Source organism: Silene latifolia, chromosome 10 (genome assembly GCF_048544455.1).
Source record: "Silene latifolia isolate original U9 population chromosome 10, ASM4854445v1, whole genome shotgun sequence".
NCBI classification, from domain to species: domain Eukaryota; kingdom Viridiplantae; phylum Streptophyta; class Magnoliopsida; order Caryophyllales; family Caryophyllaceae; genus Silene; species Silene latifolia.
Genome location: NC_133535.1, coordinates 40,091,312 through 40,115,793, shown reverse-complemented (window position 1 = coordinate 40,115,793; position 24,482 = coordinate 40,091,312).

Here is a 24,482-nt window from a genome sequence, read left to right as displayed (position 1 = left end):
AACACTCGTCCCTTACCACCCAATACCAATACCCTGCTAACAACCACCACCAACAACTCCCTAAGCCACGAAACAAAACCCAAAACCTCGACAGAAAATGCGAAAACAGAGGAAGGGTGGTTGAATGCTTACCTTTACCGCCACCAAAACAGCCACCAGGGCCACCCTAGGTCGTCGACAACTGCCCTTTGGCCTTCCTTGCTGCGCCGTCACCACCCACTCTCTCTCTCTCTCTCTCTCTCGTTTTACGTGAAAGGCTGAGATTTCGGCTGGTGAAGTGAGGGAGGCGGGTTGAGGGAATCTGAGAGGAGGGAGGCTGGTTGAGGTACTATTAGGGTTAGGTTTAGGGTTAGGGTTAGGGTTAAAATGGGCTTAGGGTTAAATGGGCTGAACAGTTAATGGGCCAGCTCAATGGTTCAGCTCACATTTCGACTTCCATATAATCCCGTCACAATTAACTCACGATAGCTTAACGTAATTATCGACTAACATTTAACCCGACTAAATTAGTATTATAAAATGTATAATAATTAATATTTAATAATATCCATTTAATTTATTATATAAAAATACGGGGTATTACAGTCTTCCCCCCTTAAAATGAACTTCGTCCCGAAGTTCGCTCCCGTACCCAAACCTCAAAAGGGTATTGTATATTGTACATACGGACGTCACGCATTTCTAACACGGTTAACACACACTTTTGACACATCAATTAAACATAACAAATACGGAATGTTACATTCTGCCCTCCTAAAAATAAACTTCGTCCCGAAGTTTAACTCATCTTCACTTAACCCAATTAACTACAACTAATAACTACCTGCGAACACAAATATATAACAACTATATAATCATCTGAGAACACCGTCATCTTCCATCTAAATTCCGATCTCAAACTCAAATAACTCAATCACCATGGTCTCACTGGACCGCAAATGTAACTCGGCACAAAGGCCCCACAACTCATAACTCAATACCAGTAGTTTAACTTATACTCTCCTTTTACACATCAACCAACTAAAGAAGTAGGAACAACACATATAGAACGCATTTGCATAGGTACCCCCACAACGAAATATCCACTTGATCAAGACTACGATCTACAAACAAGTGCAATATAAACATTAAGATTTTACAATCCTACCCGACTAGAAACATGGTTACGTCCTCGTAACCTCTGTCAACTTTCATATACATATGCAACAAAATCACTCTCAACCACGTGTAACAGGAAAGAACACAAGATAAGAGATTGCGCATTAACATTAAAGTCGAAACAAGGTTTTATTATGGAAATAACTGATTGTCAACAAGTAAACTCGTCAACATCAACCTTTATTACTAGCTCATGCTTAGCTTAAAAACACAACATCAACCTAAAAGAATCAACAAGAAAGGAACCAGGGCTTACACGGTTTCACAACTAAACAAATTTGATGATCAATTATAGACTTATGAACGAGCGAGAGCAAAATCAACAAACAATTTAAGGACTTCTCACATTTGTAAACATATCACAGAAATAGATTTACCACTACTATCTATCACAATCACAGGGTCTTATTGACATGTCCATACAACCATTTACGCACTCACTGGTTTAGGTCACGAATTAGGTCGATGAATTTACGCAATTAACAACATACTCATAATTCATATTTTAAATTATAAAAATTGTTTGCACGATATCAATTCTGAAAACATGTTTCCCAATAAAAGTCACTACATATGATCTCTGACAACGACAACATTACTTCCATATCACCCTATGTTTCACATTTTAGCAACCATATCCTTCAATTGTGTCTAGCAACTTAGTATACTCATTTTCAGCAAAACAAAAGATATCGTATAAATAACTTAGACATATACATTTGTCATCATATACCTGTAGGACACTAGCTATGATTAAAGATTAGCAACTTGAATAACTGCTTTGATTTGCACGATTTGAATAATTAGGCAACTCGTAGGCTCAATTAAATGTAACTATATCGACTATCATTTAAACCAATGCATATCATGTGAATCATCAAAGGGTTATCCTATTATAATTGTCAACATAGTTACCATAACAATCTTTATTATAATATAATTGATAGTAACGACTCGAGAATGTAGATATGCCAATTGTCGTGTTATGTCAAACAGTTTCCTTTATATCACACCCATACAATTGCAAGAATCACTTTAGCATTTTATGACAATATAATAACGAACATATCCAATAAGAAATAACTCACTGTTTATTATCATGTTATAGATTTAGGTTCAACTGAAATAATTTAATGTGATGAAGGTAATAAATATAACTATTGGCACACAACTCATATGAAAGACATTAGAACTTAGATGCATCCTACATGTGTGAACATTTAGACATACTCATTACTATCATCCATGTGTAAACATTTAGACATAATTATTATAATTATTCATGCGAGTATATTAGAACAATCAATTAACTTTTAACGCCATCAACTTACCAGGATATGATAATATAGTTTTATATTTATATATATATCCGACCAATATGCAAATATGATGCACACCCAGAGACATTTCAACATGCCAAATGTATATAAAGTATGCAAACAACTGGACTTGTATAAACATTTCACCCTCGATTAAGAATCAAATTAAGCTATCCAATTTTACTCATGCTATCATGCCAACAATGTTATCAACTAAGTTTTAATTTTTATCACTTGTTAAGATATATAACTACTGAACATGCGTGCTACTACCGTCATATAAAGCATTATAAATTCACATTACTAAGGCTCATGAATTAATCAAACAACTGTATGAGACTCAACCTAGAACACACATTTTACAAGTCATGTTTCACGTTGTAACTTCCAAAGGTCACGAATAAATAACCGTTCGATTAAAACTTGATTCATATTTTTTTTTTTATAAAACACGGAGAGTTAAAAACACAGGGGAAAAGGAATTAGGTCTAAAGCACAAGAATTTCATTTTTAAAGAATTTTACGACTCAGTTGGTCCAAACAAACATGTGACAGTAATTGGTCCAAAACTTGGGTCAGTTTGCAAAATTTACCGTTTAATATAGGGACATCAAGAATTTTCATGGCTTATTAATTTGAAACATATGTGACTCTTTTGGTCGATGGAGTTGGAATTATGTAAAAAAAATTATTAATACAATTTAAATGAGGATTTTCACAAAATCGTTGGTCGAACATCACTACACAGGGACTTCCTAACCACAACTCACTAAAATATTTATTACTCCTAGTCTGTATATCCTATAAGCATGAAACCAACGCCAACCGAACACTAACTCCCAAGACTATCTCTCATAAAATTTTCGTCCATAGGCAATAAACAGAAAAGAAATGGCAGTAAGGTCAATTAAAGAGTAAAATCAAACAAAACGAGTTTCAGCACTACGTCATTCGTTTTCTATGTTCCAAACTCTTGCAACCACACTATCGATACTAACCCATCCTAACTTAAATCTCACACTGTACCTACGTAAACATCTATACCATAGAATTCCCTCGCATCTCGATCTACTTCGTACCTCTAAATCACGATTGCTATGACTATAAACATGCAATTCAATAGTGTTTCTAATTACTACCACAATACTATACTAGTATGGCTTTGGGATCACATAACCGCATATTACTTAGTCATAGTAGTACTATCAACATATCATCAATCAGTTAACACTTAGGCAACGATATATGAAGTTCATGCTCAACCTCCAACAGCTTTTCTACCCTTTCTCTCATATACACTCAGGGTTTAGGGTCAAACCGAGAGGGCTGGTTCGGTGTGAGGGGGCCCCTAACTCATACCTTACCTTAGTGTGCTCCTAACAGTTCTATCCCGGGGTTCATTTTAATTAGACACTTCCTATGTTCATTGGGCTCATTGGTTTAGGCCTGAGGATCGTTCGCTCTGATACCACTTTGTAACACCCCCATTTATTTAAGGGCCTGAACTAGGACTCCTCAGATAAATGACGGTGTTACCATCTCGGTTTCCGAGGTAGTGAATAACAAATTAAACTCCAAGGCAATTTATATAATATTTTAACTTAATTATTACAAATCCTCTTTTCAACTCAAATTACAAGAACTGACATAAATAAAAGTGAAAGTCTTCTAGATGATGATCTAGCTACTAAGTCGTCTGATCCAGTGTCTCACGCCCATCAAGCTCCCGTCCTATCTCTTAAACCTGTCAAGTCTGCTCCCCATAAAACGGTTCATCACAGGTGTTCACGAATACACAGGGTCAACCACGAGGTTGAGTAGGGAAAACAATAAAACAATAAAATATGATATGCATGATACTCCGTCACCTCCATCTCCATCTCAACTCATCACACACATCTCATACCCCGGAACGCCCAGCCATACCGATCCCCGGTAGACTATATATCGACCGAAGTCGATCTGCTACTCAACTTGTTGAGGACACCAAGGCAAGTCCTGCAGAACCCGCCTGGGCCTTATCACAACATCATCATCACCGCACCACATCACCACAACATCTTCCATCTCCAATGCATATGAATGCTCAAAAGAAATGAATGCAACACAATATACATATATATAATGGACTGATAAATCATAAAATCATGCCAGTTACCCGATGTTGCAATATCATACTCAATATGATCAATTCAGTCAATCACCTTCCGTCACTACAAAAAGAATTAAAACAGGCGACTGATTTTGGCGACTGAAATCAGTCGCCAAAATCAATTTGGCGACTGAAATCAGTCGCCAAACGTCAGTCGCGGACCTTAGTCGCCTTTTCTAGCTTTGGCGACTAAAGTCGGTCGCCAAATTTGGCGACTGCCAAATCAGTCGCCAAATACCAAAAATGGCGACTGATTGGGTAGTCGCCAAATTGGCGACGGATTAAAGGTAGTCGCCAATTTGGCGACTGAATAGCAGTCGCCAAATGCCAACTCAGTCGCCTTTTTTGGGTGACGTAGCCAGTTTGGCTGACCAAATTTGGCGACTGAATAGGGATTTAGCGACTGCTATTCAGTCGCCAAATTGGCGACTACCTTTAATCCGTCGCCAATTTGGCGACTGAATTGCAGTCGCCAAATCACAAATCAGTCGCCAAAACCACTGTATGTTTTGGTGGTTTTTTTCGTTTTCATTGCTAGCCAAAAATTTACAACCTGCATACAAACCGATGCTCCACAACACCATACATCCCATTTCAACACACACAACACCATACATTTCAACCCAACACCTCCCAATTTCTCAAACTTCAATTCATATATTGAAAATGAAAGTTTTACAAGCTAAGCTATTCTAAATGTTCAAGTCTAAATGTTCAAGTCTTACAAGCTAAGCTAACCTACCAATCATCTTACTTGGAAGCCAACACCGGCTCCACTCCCCCCATGTGGACCATGCGGATCATTTGGATCGTAGTTGGGTCCAGGTCCGAGGTTACAACCTTGCCACCAAGTCTCAAACATTGCCATTCTTTCCTTCATTTGGCGCAATTCTTCATCACGTTTGGCATCACGTTCATCACGCTCTCTTATTTGACCTTGAAGTTGACTAATAATTCCCGGTTGATACGTGTTGCTGGGAATTGTTGAAGTCGATCTCCTACGCGTTTTCTCATAGAAAGCCGGTGTTGAACTTCCGTTACCATACACGTGCCCTTTCTTGAAGCCATCCACCAACTTATACCATATGTCATTATCCGGAGTTTCTGGATTGGCGTCTTTTTCTTGTTCAAATGCTTCCTACAATATTAAACAAATGGTTGTAAGTTAATATGGTAACCACCTTATATACGACATTTTAAAAGAGAGTAAATTAACAAAAATTAAGTGTTACGGAAACTTACATATAATTGCTTGTCTTTTGGCTTAGTCCAAGTTCTAACCCCTTTGTGGTCAACCCTGGAATGCGTGTCCGTAAAACAGCCGGGTACCGTCGCACAATTTGTGACTTCTTCTTTCCTCTCGAATGAAAAAAAAAAAACATACATGTTAGAAAATCAACAAAAAATCTAACATAAAATAAACATGTTGCATTGAAAACAAAAAAAAAGTGTCAAATAATAGACAAACTTACCCCCAACATACGATTCCAGAACGATCGTGAACCCGCGTAATGAGTAGGCTCGTTCACGGCGTCTTCCTTTCCTCCTCTTTTGTTGAGGGATGCTTGCTTAGACTTCTTCTGAAAAGCGGGAGTTTTGGTATGCTTTATTAAGCCTTCATACTTGTCACCTGCAATTACACATATGAAATCATAACTAATAAGTTACTGATATTATTTATAATATAAGAGAGTATATACTAATTAATACAAATAACAAAACAAGTTAATTAAATACCTTTCATGTGCTCTGGTTCCTTTGGGCGCCTAACTACCTTCCAAATCACGTCCCGATATCGTCGAGTACCGACTTCCTCGTGCACGATACGGACATTCCGTTCTTGAGACGGTGACCAAGCATATGCTTGCTACAAAAAAAAAAAGCGACAAAATTTCATATTAGTATTTATAAAAGTATAACCTTGGTTATTAAAACAAAGAAATACGGAAAATATATACCCGAAAGTTATTGAACCACGCATCTCTTTGTGCAAGAGAAGCTTGTGTCCACGATGTAGGAATTGGACCCACGAAATTAGTCTTCGTGCTTTTCGTGACACCTCGTACCACGCAATCGTCCATAAACCTGCATTTATTTTGAACATGTAAAATTACAAACAATTATTATTTAAAAAAAAAAAATAAAAAAAAAACAAAATAGTAGACTAATAAAGAATAAAACTTACCATAATCCCGCCGGCTCAAGAATCATCTTATGATCCGAAGTGTACCGTATCGGCACCCGTGGTGTCTCGTCGGTAGCGTCAGTCTCCTCACCGTCTGCCTGCATCGGATCCTCCTGCACAAACTCCTCCTCCTGCTCCGGACGCGTACTCTGTCCTCCTCCTGAGCCGCCTCCATGCTTCCTACCTCGACCTGCTCCAGCCATCTGCAGTAATACAAATAAAAATTAACACAAATAATGATAAATGAAAATTATACAGACTTCTAAATTTTAATAATTTACTCTTGAGGAATACAAAATTATACCAATTTAATCATCTTCATCTTCAAACCCCTCGTCCTCATCCTCATCCTCTTCCTCATCGTCATCATCGTCATCATCATCATCATAATCATCTTCATCTCCAAACCCCTCGTCCTTCCTCCTTTTCTCCTCCTCCCTTCTCCTCCTCACCTCATCTTCCCCCCTCCTCTCCTCCTCTTCTTCCCTTCTCTCCTCCTCCTCCTCCGCCTCATCCTCCCCCGGCAGTCTCTCTTCCACATCATAAAATTCTTCCTCTTCCATGTCTTCACCATCTTTATTCTCATGTTCATAGTTGATTTCATCGGGTCCTTATCACTCCAACCTAAACCCGTCAATGTACGTTTCAAGTCACTAGCAAACACACTTGTAATTTATTAATGAGGAAAAATTCGGCAGCAATTCCCTTCAGTTCTCCAAATACACATATACATGTATTCGGAGAACATTAAAGGGATCGCCACCAAACTCATTCCTCATTAATAAATCACAAGTACGTGTTTACTACCTAAATGACTTGAAACGTACAAAGACAGTCCCAAAATGGGGACTATTCAAGAATTACTCCTAATGAGTAATTCTTGAACGGGTACTAAGTCAACATCAAATCAAACAACAACACAATCAAGTACTAAATTAATTAAGTCAATCAATAGCCCAATTCAACCACATAGTAAAGGCTTCTATCCTAAAGTCCGTAACATAATTTGAACTAAAATTAGTAAATTTAAAAGGTAATCGTAAGAGGAGGTTACCTAATCAAGTAAAAGCAAAAATGAAAAGAAAATAAGAAGCAAACGACTACGCGCACGGTGGTGCCTAGCAGTGTGACAACCACGAAAAGAGAAGAAAAAACAAAAAAAAACAAGGTTATTCAACCTCAATTCATCAATAACATGAATTATCAAACTAAATTTATCAAAATCAAGTCCTAAAGAAGGTTCCACTTAGCTAATAGCTAGTTTCTCTTAATCCAAAAGACGGTTCCATTTAGCTAATTCCATTAATCCAAAAGACGGTTTCACTTAGCTTAATATTAATAATAATACGACGATTTCACTTAACTTAGTAATAATAATAATAATATTATTAATTAAGGCGGTTCCACTTAGCTTAATACTTATGATAATGAGACGGTTTCACTTAGCTACCCAACACCATACACCACCCACGACCCACCCACGGCCACCCCACGACCCACCCACCCACGGCCCACCACGGCCCACCCCCGACCAACCCCACCCACGGCCGAAACCCCCTCCCCCCATAACCATAAACCTAAAGACAAACCTCTTAATCATTCCCTTCTAATTCAAACACAAATTAAACTAAATCTAACTAAAAATTAATCTAACATACTAACTACAAATAAATCTAACAAACTAACCACAAATTAATCAAACTAACTACAAATTAATCTAACAAATTAAACTAATTAAACTGAAATTAAACAAAAAAAACTAACCTAATTAAAGAGGGTGGAAGTGGCGGTGGAAATGGCGGTAGAAATGGCGGTGGAAGTGGTGGTGGTAGTGTAGTCTCGTCGCCGTTCGTCGTCGTCGCTGCAATCGCCTTTTTTTTTTTTTTTGGTTTCGAAAGAGTAAAGTAGGAGAGAGGGGGGTCTGGTTTGTATAAAAAAATTTGGCGACTGAATTTTTATTTGGCGACTGATGTTCAGTCGCCAAATTGGCGACTACATTAAAATCCGTCGCCAAATCTGATATATCAGTCGCCAAATTAGATTCCCTTTTTAAAAAAGACAGTCGCCAAATTGGCGACTGATTTCAGTCGCCAAATTGTAAATCAGTCGCCAATTTGGCGACTACCAGTATCAGTCGCCAAATTTCGGTCGTCTGTTTTAGTTATTCTTGTAGTGCGTATATATAAATCGTACTTAAATCAACAACCAGAAATCAAGTCAACACAATTCAACAACAACGATAATAGGACAAGTGTATTTCCCTACCTCAAGGTGCCAGCAATTCCAATTAAGCAGTTAAGCAGTCCAGAAAGTAAAGCAATGAATTTGATTATCGATCCTTCACGAATCCGTCACCTAAAACAATTATAATATTTATAATTACTAACTACTAAATATAGACATCTCCCAAAATAGAAGCTTTCCCGAAATACATTCCCAACACCAACTTATGCCCAACTGGTAACTAAAATAACCCGATTAGTATCTGACCCGACTTCCCCAAAATAGAAGGTTATTAAAATATCATTTCTTAAAATGGAAACCTTCCCGATATAGTAACTTTCCACTTTAACCAGTCCCGACTCAAAATCCATCTCTAATTATTTAAACGACTCGGGGATTAAATTAAATAAATAATATGATAATAAAATATTAAACGAATTAAACGAATTAAACGTTTTAAGAAAACCCGAATCAAACATAAAACAATTCAACAACCCGACTTAAAACCCGTCTTTAACCATTTAGATAACTCGGGAATTAAATTAATTAATTAAGAGTACGGCCAATTAACAAATTATAATGATTAAACAATGAAAACCCGTTCAAAACGATTCGAATAACCCGTCATCAACCACCGTCCCTTCACACTCACTCACGCACTCCCACGCGCCACCTCACCACCGTGTCAACCACGGACCCAACCCCAACTTGACCCAGCCACCGGCGACCACCCCCACTAGGGTTGACCGTCGCCGGCGAGTCCAACCATGGCCGCCATTTGGCCTGGTTCACCACCACGGCTCACCAAACACCCCCTGTTTTTCCTTTACCACCACCGCAACCAACCACTACCCCCTGCCCAAACAACCACCATTCTACTCGCCGCCAACCCACGCACACAGACACCACAGCACCACCGTTTCGACCTCCCCCTAGTCCACGGTGGTGCCACCCAAACCTTACCCCTCTAAACTCGCCTGAAAACCCGTATTATAACCCATTTGACCACCCATGTCATTGCCGCCTTTCACGGCCACCATTACCACCCAAAACCACCCTAACCACCACCAAAACACTCGTCCCTTACCACCCAATACCAATACCCTGCTAACAACCACCACCAACAACTCCCTAAGCCATGAAACAAAACCCAAACCTCTCGAGAAAATGCGAAAACAGAGGAAGGGTGGTTGAATGCTTACCTTTACCGCCACCAAAACAGCCACCAGGGCCACCCTAGGTCGTCGACAACTGCCCTTTGGCCTTCCTTGCTGCGCCGTCACCACCCACTCTCTCTCTCTCTCTCTCTCGTTTTACGTGAAAGGCTGAGATTTCGGCTGGTGAAGTGAGGGAGGCGGGTTGAGGGAATCTGAGAGGAGGGAGGCGGGTTGAGGTACTATTAGGGTTAGGTTTAGGGTTAGGGTTAGGGTTTAAATGGGCTTAGGGTTAAATGGGCTGAACAGTTAATGGGCCAGCTCAATGGTTCAGCTCACATTTCGACTTCCATATAATCCCGTCACAATTAACTCACGATAGCTTAACGTAATTATCGACTAACATTTAACCCGACTAAATTAGTATTATAAAATGTATAGTAATTAATATTTAATAATATCCATTTAATTTATTATATAAAAATACGGGGTATTACATATTGTTCATATTATACAATAATGACATTTAAATATGATTTTATGAGTAAAAATGTCATTTTCGGTCTAAAATTTGCTATACTTCGAATTTTCCAGTGATTTTTGGATATGTTGTCACATATATTATTTTGAGATAACCTGTAAATTTTCATAATTTTTGGACTTGTTATGCTCGAAAAATGGATTTTTCATTATTAAATTCGGATTTAGGTGAAAAATAGGTTAATATGAGTTAAATTTCGAATCTGGTCATAGAAATTTAATATGTTGTCACACGAAATTTTACAAGATGTGTGTAAAATAATTGGCTATAAACAAGTCTTTTTGCATGATTTATGGATTTTTGAAGAAAAATAGCATAAATAGTGACATTATTAGTGAAAAATTAATAAAACATAATCTATGACTTAGGAAAAACATCAAATGTTGCATTTTATTATCATTTTCAGATCTAAAATTAAAAAGTTAATGAATATAATTTTTCCTCATGTTTTATGATTATTTTAGTTAAAATCGATAAACCGCAACATTGTTTTTCCGGAAACTTTCGAAATTTTTAACCTAAGATTTTGAACATTATGAGTGTCATGGTATTTTTCCAGAATGTTCATGAGTTTAAATTTCAAATTTTGAATTTATTTGAAGTTTTGTGATTTATTTGAAGTTTAAATAGCTTGTTTTTGTAATTTTGGACTATTAATGAACAATTTTAGAATTTTGAGTTAATCATGGTCAATTTATTAGTGAAGACTAAATTTTGAGTCCTAAGTGGTTAGGGTAATTAACTAGTGCATAAATATGAATTTATGTAATTTTTGTGATTATAAAATGTTGAAATCACGCAAATCCGTAAAAACCGAGTAATATACGATATTGGCTAATTAAAGGCGATTTAGCATAAAATGAAGCATGTTCATACATATTATAATGCTGCATTTTTATTTATGATTGTCATAATTTTAATTTATGTAATTTTGAATTATGTAATTTTACTTAGTATGGCCTTAGATTTTAATTGGTATTTCCCGAAATGTATGGGAATATCGATTCGGTTGTAATTTTATTGTGATCTCGTATCACCGTTTTGTAATTTAATAGATTTATTTTATTTTAGTTACAAATGTATAATAGGAACTTATGTAATTTTTATGTAATTTTATTCATTCCGGAGTTCCCAAAGACGGATTTCTTCAAGAATGGCGATACATAAAGACGGTGTTACCTCGAGATACGTGCCACAACCGAAGTTCAAGGGACCAATGGAGTTGGTTTCCGAAATGTAATAGTTAAATAGTTTTTCTATTTTAGGAAGACCATACTAGGATTTTTTTATGCTTGCATTTTATTTTATGTCACATGCATTGCTAAATCGCCATAACTAAACATGCATTGTCATTTTATCGTGTTTATCGACCGTGTCAATTAGAATTATCGTAGTTCACCGCTTTAGTTCACTTAAAACGTGATAGATAATAAATTGACATGACCTCTCGCTAAAACAATCAATTGAGACATAGCCTTACCAAATAGTAGAAACCATGAAAACCTATTTCGCGAGGGAGTGCACTCGGCTACCCCGGGGTACAAACCTTGTTACGTAGGGGAAGTGGGTGATAAATGTTAATCCACCGAATTCATGTTGATGAGGGTTTCATCGGCTACCCCGTGCCTAAGTTAATGTGGGTTTGGATAATGGACACATTTATTCGAAATTTGGATTGAACTCAACAAAAGTAATTGATAAGGGTTTCATCGGCTACCCCGTGCCCTTGTTGATGTGTTTTGGGCTATAGATAAATATTAGAGTAATTTTATCGACCGAGAGTTCTAAAAGTAGAATCGATTAAAGAGTTAATCCACCAAGTTATATTGATAAGGGTTTCATCGGCTACCCCGTGCCCAAGTTAATATGAATTTGGATCTTGGAATCATTTATCATAGTTGGGTAGAGGTCACTATATAAATGCTATACTTGTTTACAAGTATTAATAAAACGATAAATGTTAAGTTTTCCACTATTCCGTTTTTATATTGTTCTATTTCTTTACCACAATTCATATACGATATCATTTCGTTTTCGATTCAAAACTCCATTAAAACATCGTATCTAAAGACAAAATTTGAATTTTCTTCTAAAGACCTCGAATGAACCATTGCTAAGGATCTCTTGTAAAGAGTATAGATTAAAGTTATTCATTATCAAACAGGTTTTTGATTCTTGACTAACACTTCTACTTACAATGGATTATGTTTCATATACTTAATTGAATTAAGTACCTTGAAGCGATAAATTGTTTTGGTAATTAGTTTTGTTAGAATTCGTAATTGACCAAAATAACGCAACCACTTCAATGAAAGTTTTAAGACTAAAACGATTGAATTGAAAAGTAATCTTTATAAGATTCACCTTTGCTTCTCTAAGTAAAGACTCATTGAAATGAGTGGGAGCATTCTCTTAAACCGTTAAGATGAAGACGAGGTTAAAGAAGTAAAATTAGAATGGAATTGATACAAGGTTATGTTAAAGGTAAAGTTGTTGAGAATGACGATACTAAACCTATCAATCCCAACCGATAAAGTTTCCATTGTCTTAAATGTTAGACACGAGAAAGGAAACTACCCCAAATTATTGAAGAATCAACAAGTTAGTTGTGGGACATCTAATGGGACCTTCTTCGTTAAATGTTTATTGATTAAACATAAATTTTGCTAGTATTACTTCGTCAATATTAGAAACCGGTGGTGGTTTTCATCATTATGTTTGATACATAGGATGATTAGAATATGACGACTAGCAACAATGAAGTCGAGAGATAGAGTAATTGTGTACTCAATCTAGTTTTTGGATTTAAAGTGGTACTTAATTGTGACTATTAAGTACATAAACTCTAAATAAGAATATAAACTTGTTAAGAGACAAAAGAGGTTTTCACTTTTGTGACCCTATACACCACGATTTGATGAATGGCTAGCCCATTATCAAGGTGATTATATTCTAAACCAAACTAGAATGACATATCATGTAGATGATGTAAGATTCAAATTGGTAACCCAAGATTAAACCTTAAATTTTGGAATGATGAACGCAAAGAGTTATCAAGTACTCTTGAAACCATTAGACTATTAATGGTATATGCGTATCTTGTATTCAAAGCAAGATATCTCGTGCCTTTTGGTTGAAAAAGGAGATCGAGTTTGTAAATCATTGATCCAAAATAGGTTGATCATTTTCTTTTACCAACGATTTAAGATGACACTAGTGTGTTCACTTAACGAGGTAAATACAGAAATCTTTGAAGAAGTTCAAGAGTTCAAGGAATCACGATTTAGTCGTGATGGGATTATCAAAGTGAAGACTTTGATATAAGCCAAAAGAATTGTGATATAGCATCACAAGTTAATCTCTCTTAGCACGCATCATGGAATAATGTGTGGTTGGATATGAATTCAAACGCTATTCGATATGGTTTGGACTTTCAATCAAGTTACTTTGAGTTACTTGATCCTTTTGGGGATATTATCATTTTTGTCTAAATTATTTTTCCACTAAATCGTATCATATGAGATATGAAATGGTAAGGGTACCATATTTGTAAGTTTTCACAAGAAACAAATGCTCATTTCTCCCTTTCAATTGTCATGAGTACGACGGGTTTGCGGCTCGTGAATCTGTCTTTCTAAAATACAAGTTTATTTCTAGAAGACAGAGTGGGAGAATTTATTCAAGAGCCACAAAGACTGTTATGTCGCAAGAAACTGGTCTTTCTTGGCTACATGAGACATCGCAAGAAACTGGTCTTTCTTGGCTACATGAGACATTTTGTGTAAGACATTGTTTCTTCAAAACCTAGGAGGTTAAATTCGTCACTTGTTAAAAATGATGAATTCATGCTACTTTTAAGAAAGTAAAGAGCTTATAACTTACAAAGAAATTGTTTGATTCAAATTAATTACTTCTAGAAAGTAATGAACATATGACTTACATAAGAGTGTTTAAGTCACAACTCAATATAAGGCTTAGAGCCATGAAAATCCGAAATAAAAAGGCTTGATTAGTTGCAAAGGGTTTTGCACTAATAAAGAGAGATTTCAAGGTTGATTGGTTGCAAAGGGTTTTTACACCAATTGAAATGCTTAAGTCTATTTGGATCTTCTTAGGGATTGTGTTTCATTATTATGAAATACATAGCGAGTGACTCTAAAACCCACTTCTTCAATAGAAGGAATGTATTCAATACATGTCTTGAGGTAAGTAGATTCTTGCAATCCTAAGATAATGTGAAACTTAAGAGAGGGTCTTAAGTAGGACATCAATGAGTTAGAATCAATTTTTTGATCATGTGATAAAACATTTCTCGATAAGACGAGAAGTTGTGTTTATACATGAAGTTTAGTGGGAGTTACGGAAATTTTAATTAGTCCGATATGTGGATGACATATTGATCATTAAGAATGATTTAAGACTTTTGGAGTAATATAATACATCTTAAATATCTAGATTTATGTAGATAAATCCACGTGATATTAGCGTCAGTAAGAAGTCTTATGTTGATAAGATTTATGACTAGTTCAATTAAATTGAACATATTTGATTGATTCCATTTGCTTCCGCTGCCGGATCAATTAAATGAGTAATGATGTATAACACTTCATATACTTTGAGTATGATGAATTGTTTTCAAAATCGAATTTAAGTAATCTTTGCCAAGTAAGCCATAAAGATTACCCTTAAGTGCATGCAGAAGCATTAAGGAAGTAAAGCAAAGTGTTTATGATGCAATTTTGTGTAAGGGTGTTACACAAGTGACAATTGACAATTGAGGTTGCGCATGGTTTCTGACAAAACCATAATCAAAACACATAAGGATGGTTAAGATACCATTGTGGCTATGTTAATTAAGAAGTAAATTTTCTAGAATCGTTCTAGGCAATAAAGAACAATGAGAGATATTTATAACGGAAATTGAGTACACTTGCAATCATGATATGTGCAAGAAGGATGAGTCCCGCACACTGTGAAAACAGTGAGAGCTATTCTTACGCTAAGAGGGCCTATGTCTTGATTGGATCTCGACACGTACTCAGAAAGTTTTGTGATGCAAATGTATACATTACAAAGGAAAACGAATATGTAGTAAGGTTAAGTAAGGTACAAGAAGTTGATAAAACCTACTAACCAAAGCCTTCTCATAGGCTAAACATGATGAGTCATGTCATTTCAATTGAATTGAAATGAACAACTACATACAAGATCAAATTAGATTATAGAACATGAAATAGTAATCAAGCATTGACTATTCACATGTGATAATCGCATTTGTCGTTTGAGTTTCACTTTAAAACTCTTTTATTATACCTTGTTACATCCAAACGGGTTGTAGAGACAATTGAACCCCGTTAAAGTGAACACGGATTAGCATGGTATTCACCCATAGTCACTTGTATGAGGTGACGTCTCGAAGTGACTAGAGTGTGATGCGATTGATGGCAAGTTCAAGTGCCATAGAGTCATGTGAGATGACTAGTCGATCACATAGGCGGTATTAGGAACGTTTTGTCGGGCCTAATGACCGCTTATAGAGTTCTGCAAATTTATATAGCCTGGTCGTGGCGAGAGCTGCTATAGTATTCTAATGAGTCGATTCTTTTGACTAAAGACTATTCACCTAAGATGGCACAGTTTCAGATTAACTTTGATTTGTGTTACTACGACCTTCGTAAATGGGGTCAAATGGGCATATTTTGGGTTATGATGGCTGTGGCTAGTCGAAGGGAATGAGTGCGATAGGAATTGTCCATCCCCTTGTCAGGGTTAAAATAATATCTCAGGGCCACTCGAGGAGTAATGAACTGGAAATGCGTGGCCACGCTCGGAAGGTATCCAGAGTGGATAAATCCGGTCAATCAGTTATTCTCCAGATCGAGGAAACCACTCTCGATATGATCACTTGCAAGTACGACCTGAAAGACACCTTGCATTGAGTGGGAGATAGTAATAGGACAAGAGAATTGGTGACGCACACTTGTCGAGGACAAGTGGGAGATTGTTGGAATATGTGTCCTCCGACAATAATGCGATCACGACTGTTGATCATGATGATCACATGTTTAAGTCTCATTATATAGAATACAATTGGGAAGTAATATTGTTACAGTCAACTGGTCCACACATATCGGTAATGATTGGCTGACTAGAGTTTGACATTACTGTCGTGCGACGGTGGTGATCAGTTGATCCCCTTAGGTCATACCTATAGGGAAATACTCTTAATTGATTATTTAATTAATCGTATACCGATACGAGTTAATTAAATTGCTTAAAATTGACGGATGATTTTGTGAGTATAATTTACGTATCTTATTGTAAATATGATTAAATGAGACACAGTCGAAGTAATCGAATTGTTTTATTACTTAGATGAAATCATTGTTTACAGAAACAATTGGAACGGAATGAATAAATCATTATAAATACAGAATGTTGTAATTTATATTTTGGAAACATTTTGGCACGGGTAATTACGAATTACTAGTCAATTTTGTAAATGACATATTTTATGAGTATGTTGATTTTTAATATGTTAAAAATACATTACATTGTGACATGTCATGTAACATGTTACATGTGACAAAATTGACAAATGACAAAATAAAATGGACCATCCATTTTATTATGAAAGTCTTAGAAATTAGAAGGGGTGTTGGGTTAATATTGTGCTTTTCATTTTAGTGGAAAACATAATTATTAAAGACTACCTACTAGCCTTGCAAGCCTAAGCTTTTGAGAAGAGCAAAAACAAAAGGGCATTGGGCATACTACCCAATGCTCCTTTTTCGGCCACCAACAAGAAAGAGAGGTGAGCTCTTCTCTTTGATGATTATTCATTCCTCCCATATTATTTTTCTAGTGTAAGAAAATCCTTTAAAAACTCTCTACAATTTATGATAATTCTAGAGAAATAAAATCTCACAAAAACATCACCTCTTGACCGAAATTTTCAAGAGCCAAAATACAATTTATTTTGTGTCATTTTTATGAGAAAACTAATATTATTACTAGATCTAAATAGTATTGGTTTATTAAGATGTATTCCTTGGGTATATGCTTTTGGGAGGGATTCTACACTTGAATCCTTGTTCATCCATAAGGAAAGCTCAAGAACAAAAGAAAAGGAGATTTCTTTTGTGCCCATAAAACCGATGCATCCAATGTAAGAATATGATTTCTTCTCTTTTGTTTATTTGTTTGCATGCATAAAATCCATGTTTAATTTTATGACAAATTAATTTAACATATATGAGTATGTTAGTTTGTATATAGATTTACATTTCCTTCAGGATCTTTCCTAATTCTGTGACGAAAAATTTCTTATTTCTACGGGTTATTATTTTGGTAAATACAAGGAAATTACCATATTTCGTGTTTCCTAATTCCGCGGACACGCATTTCGAGGCAACATCGACATTTTCGCCGTTTTACCACACTTGCACATTTTCATTTTAAGAAATAATTTTCATTTTAATTCATTATTTTTTAGGGAAATATTTTTCATTATAATTTAATTCATTTCAAAATGTATATATTTATTTCATTTATATTTCTTTTATTCCTTTTTTCATTTCATTTCTAACTTATAGGTTTCTATTTTTTTTCTTTTTTTAGAGGTAACCCTCCCTACCGTCCGGTCATTTCCGGCAAAATTTTTGCATTTTTGCGTACTTTTGTGTCTTTCGTTTTGCGTTAATTCAGGCCATATGTATATACAAATGTATGTTTCGCGTGATTTCTATGTAAATTTCGGCGGCATGACGGCGTAAACCGTCATCTACCAAACCTGTTCAAAACTAACCTGCAGATACAAGCAACACAGCCCAGCAGCAAAGGCACTCAGGCCATCTTATATACAACTCAAAAGGTGTGGGGTAATATCCGTATAAGACCCTTTAAATTTAAGGATTATAACGTAAATTTAACATGTGAAATATGGTCATAAACGAAATACAATGAAAAACGATTAAGCACAAGAATTAACCTCCGGTCCTAGTGCAATTCGGCAATTAGAGATCAAAGTAGACCTCCTCCTAATTGTTGCACCCAAGATCGTCTGAGAATATGCCCTTGTGCTAGAAATGTGTTCTCTGATTGCCTTGCAATATTGAGAGAACTTGATGTGAGTTTTCGAGATGTGAGATCTAGGTTTCAGAGAGAAATGATCTCCAAAACCCTAATTTTTGTCAAAAATGAATTAGGTTACAAAAGGAGAGAAGGCTCTCCTTTTGTTGCCTCGGTCCGCGGGTCACTGGAGGAGGGAGTGGGCTTTCCACTTTCTCCTCATTTAACTCGTGATCCGACTCGTCCCGCTAAAATGTATATGACGCGGTTTATATTATAAATCGTCATCGGTTATCGGCTATTAAAATATCAACTAATAACACGGGTTAGTTGAAGTATTAATACATGTCCGACAAAGACGATATTGTATAATTTATTCAATATACATTAATTAAATATAATCGTTTATATTTAATTTAATTAATTAATTGTTTAATTCGCCTTAGCCCATTTTATTTAATCCGTATTAAATATAATATCTCAGCATCACATTTTGACTAATTACTAGTCAAATAACTCGGACTAATTTAACTGGTTAGTCAAATTTGGCATCTACATGACTGTATTTTCATACTGTCACGTCTCTCAAACGTATCCTATAGGTGTGACTTTTAGGGACCAGTTGATCACCGCCATCTGTATGACAATAACGTCAAACTTATCTAGCAAGCCAACCGTTATTGATAAACGTGGATCAACTGATAATAATACCAAAAGTATGCCCTTTGATCCTTTTAGAGGTTTATAAGTCCTTGCACTAATTGTTAAGGACACCAGCCCCAACAAGCTCCCACTTGTCCGTACAAGTGTATGTGCAATGACGTTATCCGCACTAACTGGAGGACACAAGCTCCAACAAACTCCCACTTGTCCGTACAAGTGTATGTGCGATAACCGATTCTCATATTCATTTAAAATTTCTCCCACTCAATGTAAAACAATTTGCAGATCCGGATCCGCAAAGGTCGTATTTTACAATCGATCTGTATCAAGAGTGGTTTCCCCGACTAGAGAGTAACTTAAGCGATAAAACGATTCGTATCCGAGCATGGCCATGCATTTCGATTCTGACTCCTCGAGTGGCCCTGAGAAATATCGAGTACCTGATAAAGGTTGAATATTTCCTTCAACTCGACTCCTTCCGAACTAAGCACAGCATGAAATGACCCAGAAAAAATCTACTTGGTCCCCTGTTACGGATGACCGTGAGAAAGAAACCAAAGTCACCCAAAATCTGTCGTAGTCTCAAGAGACAGTCGATAGTCAAAAGAATCGACTCTTAGGATCACCATGGAGGTCCTATCCACGACCGGGCACCGAATGTTATAAAACATTTAGGACTCCACGTCGATGTCACAATGGTGTCCTACGAGATATCCGTATAACTCGCCTCTGTGATTGGTCAGTCAATCGGTTGACTTATTGCTCGTTGAACCCACCATCAACCAACGTCACAAAATAATTGCCAGAGTTATCAGCTCATGTGGGCAATTAAGGACTAAAATTATAATGTTTGTTCAGTTCACTTTGTGGTGTTCAAAATTGTCGTACAATTCCACATGAAAAACAAAATATATAAATATCAAAACGATGATGTCGTATAGAGTACAAACGAGAATGAATCTAATCCATAAAAAGTACTACAACTCAGGAACATGTTTAATTCCCATGGAATTAACATGCCTTTCATGCTTATCTTGTCGTAATGGTTTAGTGAGAGGATCTGCTATGTTATCATCGGTAGCAATCTTTTCTATCACTACTTCCTTTTGCTCCACGTAATCTCGGATTAGATGAGCTTTCCGTTGTACATGTCTAGATTTGTTGCTAGACCTAGGCTCCTTAGCTTGGAAGATGGCACCGCTATTGTCACAATTGATGGTGATTGGGTCATTCGAACTAGGCACTACAGATAGTCCTTGTAAGAATTGACGCATCCATATCGCTTCCTTTGCAGCTTCAGACGCGGCATAGTACTCGGACTCGATCGTAGAATCTGAATAACAGTTTGTTTGGAACTCTTCCAGCTGACTGCAGCGCCATTAAGAGTAAAAACGAATCCAGACTTAGATTTCGAGTCATCACGATCCGTTTGGAAGCTAGCATCTGCGAAACCGGTTGCGCATAGCTTTTGTTCGCCTCCATAAGTCAATGCCCAATCTTTAGTCCTCCGTAGGTACTTAAGAATGTTCTTGACAGCCATCCAGTGTGAATCACCGGATGCTTTGTTGGAATCGACTTGTCATACTCAATGCATATGCCACGTCTGGACGTGTGCATATCATGGCATACATGATTGATCCTATAGCCGAGGCATAAGGGATCCGTGCCATGCGCTCTTTCTCTTCCGGTGTCTCTGGTGCTTGAGACTTGCTCAAATGCACCCCTGGAGCCATAGGAAGAAACCCCTTTTTGGAGTTAGTCATGCTGAATCTCTCTAGGACTTTGTCTATGTAAGACTCCTGACTGAGAGATAACATCCGACGTGATCTATCTCGATAGATACGGATGCCCAAAATTCTTTGTGCCTCACCCAGATCTTTCATCTGGAAATGGTTCTTCAACCATACTTTCACCGAAGTTAAGAGAGGTATGTCATTCCCAATCAGGAGTATGTCGTCAACATACAATATTAGGAAGACAATCTTGCTCCCACTCGACTTGATATAAAGACATGGTTCCTCGACCGATCGAGTAAATCCATTTTCTTTTATCACTTGGTCGAAGCGATGATTCCAACTCCTTGATGCTTGCTTAAGTCCATAAATGGAACGCTTAAGCTTGCACACTTTCTTAGGATGTTCTGGATCGATGAAACCTTCGGGTTGTACCATGTACAACTCTTCCACCAAAAAGCCGTTTAAGAAGGCGGTTTTCACGTCCATTTGCCAAATTTCATAGTCATGAAAAGCGGCAATCGCTAAGATAATCCGAATGGAACGCAGCATGACTACGGGTGCAAAAATCTCATCATAGTGCAAACCTGGCACTTGGGTGAAACCTTTAGCAACTAGTCGTGCTTTATAGATATCTTGTTGACCTTCCACAGAATGCTTTATCTTGTAAAGCCATTTGCATTGAAGGGGACGAACCTTAGCAGGTAAGTCAACAAGATCCCATACGTTGTTCTCATACATGGAGTCCATCTCGGATTGCATGGCCTCAAGCCATAACTTTGAGTCAGAACTAGTCATGGCACCTTTATAGGTTGCGGGTTCACTACTCGTTAAGAGTAGAATGTCATCTATGTCATGTTCCTCGACCATACCAATGTATCTGTCTGGAGGAATAGAGACTCTTCCCGACCTCCTAGGTTCCTCAGGAATATTAACCGCAGCCGGGATTGAAGGAACTGGGTCCTCCAATGGTTGCTCGGTACTTGGTTCTGGAATCTCCGACAGTTCGAAGGTTCTATCACTCTTTGCATTCTCGAGAAATTCCCTCTCTAAGAATGTCGCACTAGCCGCAACAAAAACACGTTGTTCGGTTGGCGAATAAAAGTAATGACCAAGCGTTCCTTTAGGATAACCTATAAAGTATGTCTTGACCGATCGCGGGCCGAGCTTATCCTCGTGTCTCCACTTGACATAAGCCTCGCAGCCCCAAACCCGTATAAAGGACAAGTTAGGGACCGTTCCCTTCCATAGTTCATATGGAGTCTTGTCAATGACTTTAGACGGACTTCGGTTAAGTATTAGAGCAGCGGTGACAAAAGAGCATAACCCCATAATGAATCGGTAATATCGTGTGACTCATCATGGATCGAACCATATCAAGTAGAGTTCGATTTCTCCGTTCGGACACACCATTCAACTGAGGTGTTCCGGTGGAGTTAATCGTAAGGCAATCCCACAAGTCCTTAAGGTGTTGATCAAACTCGTGAGAAAGATACTCGCCACCACGATCTGAACGTAGTGTTTTAATCTTTCTACCCAGTAGGTTTTGTACCCTATTCTGGTATTCCTTGAATTTCTCGAAGGATTCACTTTTGTGCTTCATTAAGTAGACATAGCCATATCTACTTAAATCGTCCGTGAAAGTGATGAAATACCTATAGCCTTCTCGTGCGGTGATTGACATAGGTCCACATACATCCGTGTGTATGAGTCCTAATAGGTCAGCAGCGCACATTCCAACACCTTTGAAGGAAATCCGAGTCATCTTACCGATGAGACATGATTCACACGTGCCAAATAATTGAAAATCAAAGGCCGAGATAGCTCCATTCTTTATGAGCTGTTTTACGCGTTTCTCATTAATGTGTCCCATGCGGCAGTGCCATAGATACGTTTGATCTTTGTCACCAACCTTTAACTTTTTATTCATTACGTGTAATATTTTTTGGTCCGATCTAAAACATAAATTCCATTCATGGAGACCGCCTTGCCATAAATCATATTGTGTAATGAGAAAATGCAAGAATTATTCTCTATTACAAATGAAAAACCAAGTTTGTCAAGTGCAGAAACAGAAATAATGTTTTTAGAAAGACTGGGTACATAATAGCAGTTATATAAAAATAACTCAAGTCCGCTAGGAAGCTGGATCACATATGTTCCCCTCGAGACGGCAGCCACTCGTGCTCCATTCCCGACACGCAGGTCCACCTCACCCTTTACGAGGGGTTCGATGTTTCGGAGCCCCTGCACATGATTACACAGATGAGAACCACAACCAGTATCTAGTACCCAAGTTCCGTAACTTGCGTGGTTAATCTCAATCATATGAATAAAAGTAGAAGAGGAAGAAAACATACCAACAGGTTTAACGCGACCTGCCTTTATGTCCTCATGGTATACGGGACATGTACGCCTCCAATGCCCAGTCTTGTGGCAATGGTGACACTCCATGTTACCATCCTTGCTCTTTGTCGCGCCTGATGAGTTGCTCGACTCACCAGGACCACTCTTACCGGAACCCGACTTCTTGAACTTCGCCTTACCCTCGCTAGGTCGCTTTAGCTTTGCCCTTACCCTTGCCTTTGTTTGACACAACGAGAACATCTTGTTTCAAGCTCCCACTGAACTTCATGTCCTTCTCGGTCTGTACGAGAACGGAGTGCAGTTCATGGGGACTTTTCTTCAAATCATTCATATAGTAATTCTCTCTAAAGAGCGCAAAACCATCGTGGAGTGAATGAAGCATGCGGTCAATCACAATGTTCTCGCTGATTTTACAATCAAACGTCTCCACTTCTCGACATTCTCAATCATTTGAGAATGTGTGGGCTAACTGGTTGGCCCTTCCGGAGTCTCGCATCAAAGAAGCAAGTGGTATGCTCATAGGTCACGATTCTCGGTGCTTTCGAGAATTCCTTAGTGAGCGTGGTGAAAATCTTGTTTGCACCATGGGCTATGAAGCGTTTCTGCAAATTGGGTTCCATTGCAAAAATGAGTACGTTTTTAATCGCACCCGCTTCCATACAGAAATCGTTAAACTTGGCGATCTCATTAGCTCTAGCCGTGGGACCTGGGTTTGGCGGGATGGGCTCTATTAGATATTTGAGCTTCCGTCACCGCGGCAAAGCATTCCGTAATGCCGCCTCCCGGTCCGCGAAGTTTGATCCATCATTCTTGATCGAGTAGACCGATTCATCCGATTCATGAAGATCCGAAGCCGGGACTCACGGTCCAATGTGGCACTTGGCATTGGGTCGTTAGTAGGACCAGCCATTTCGTTA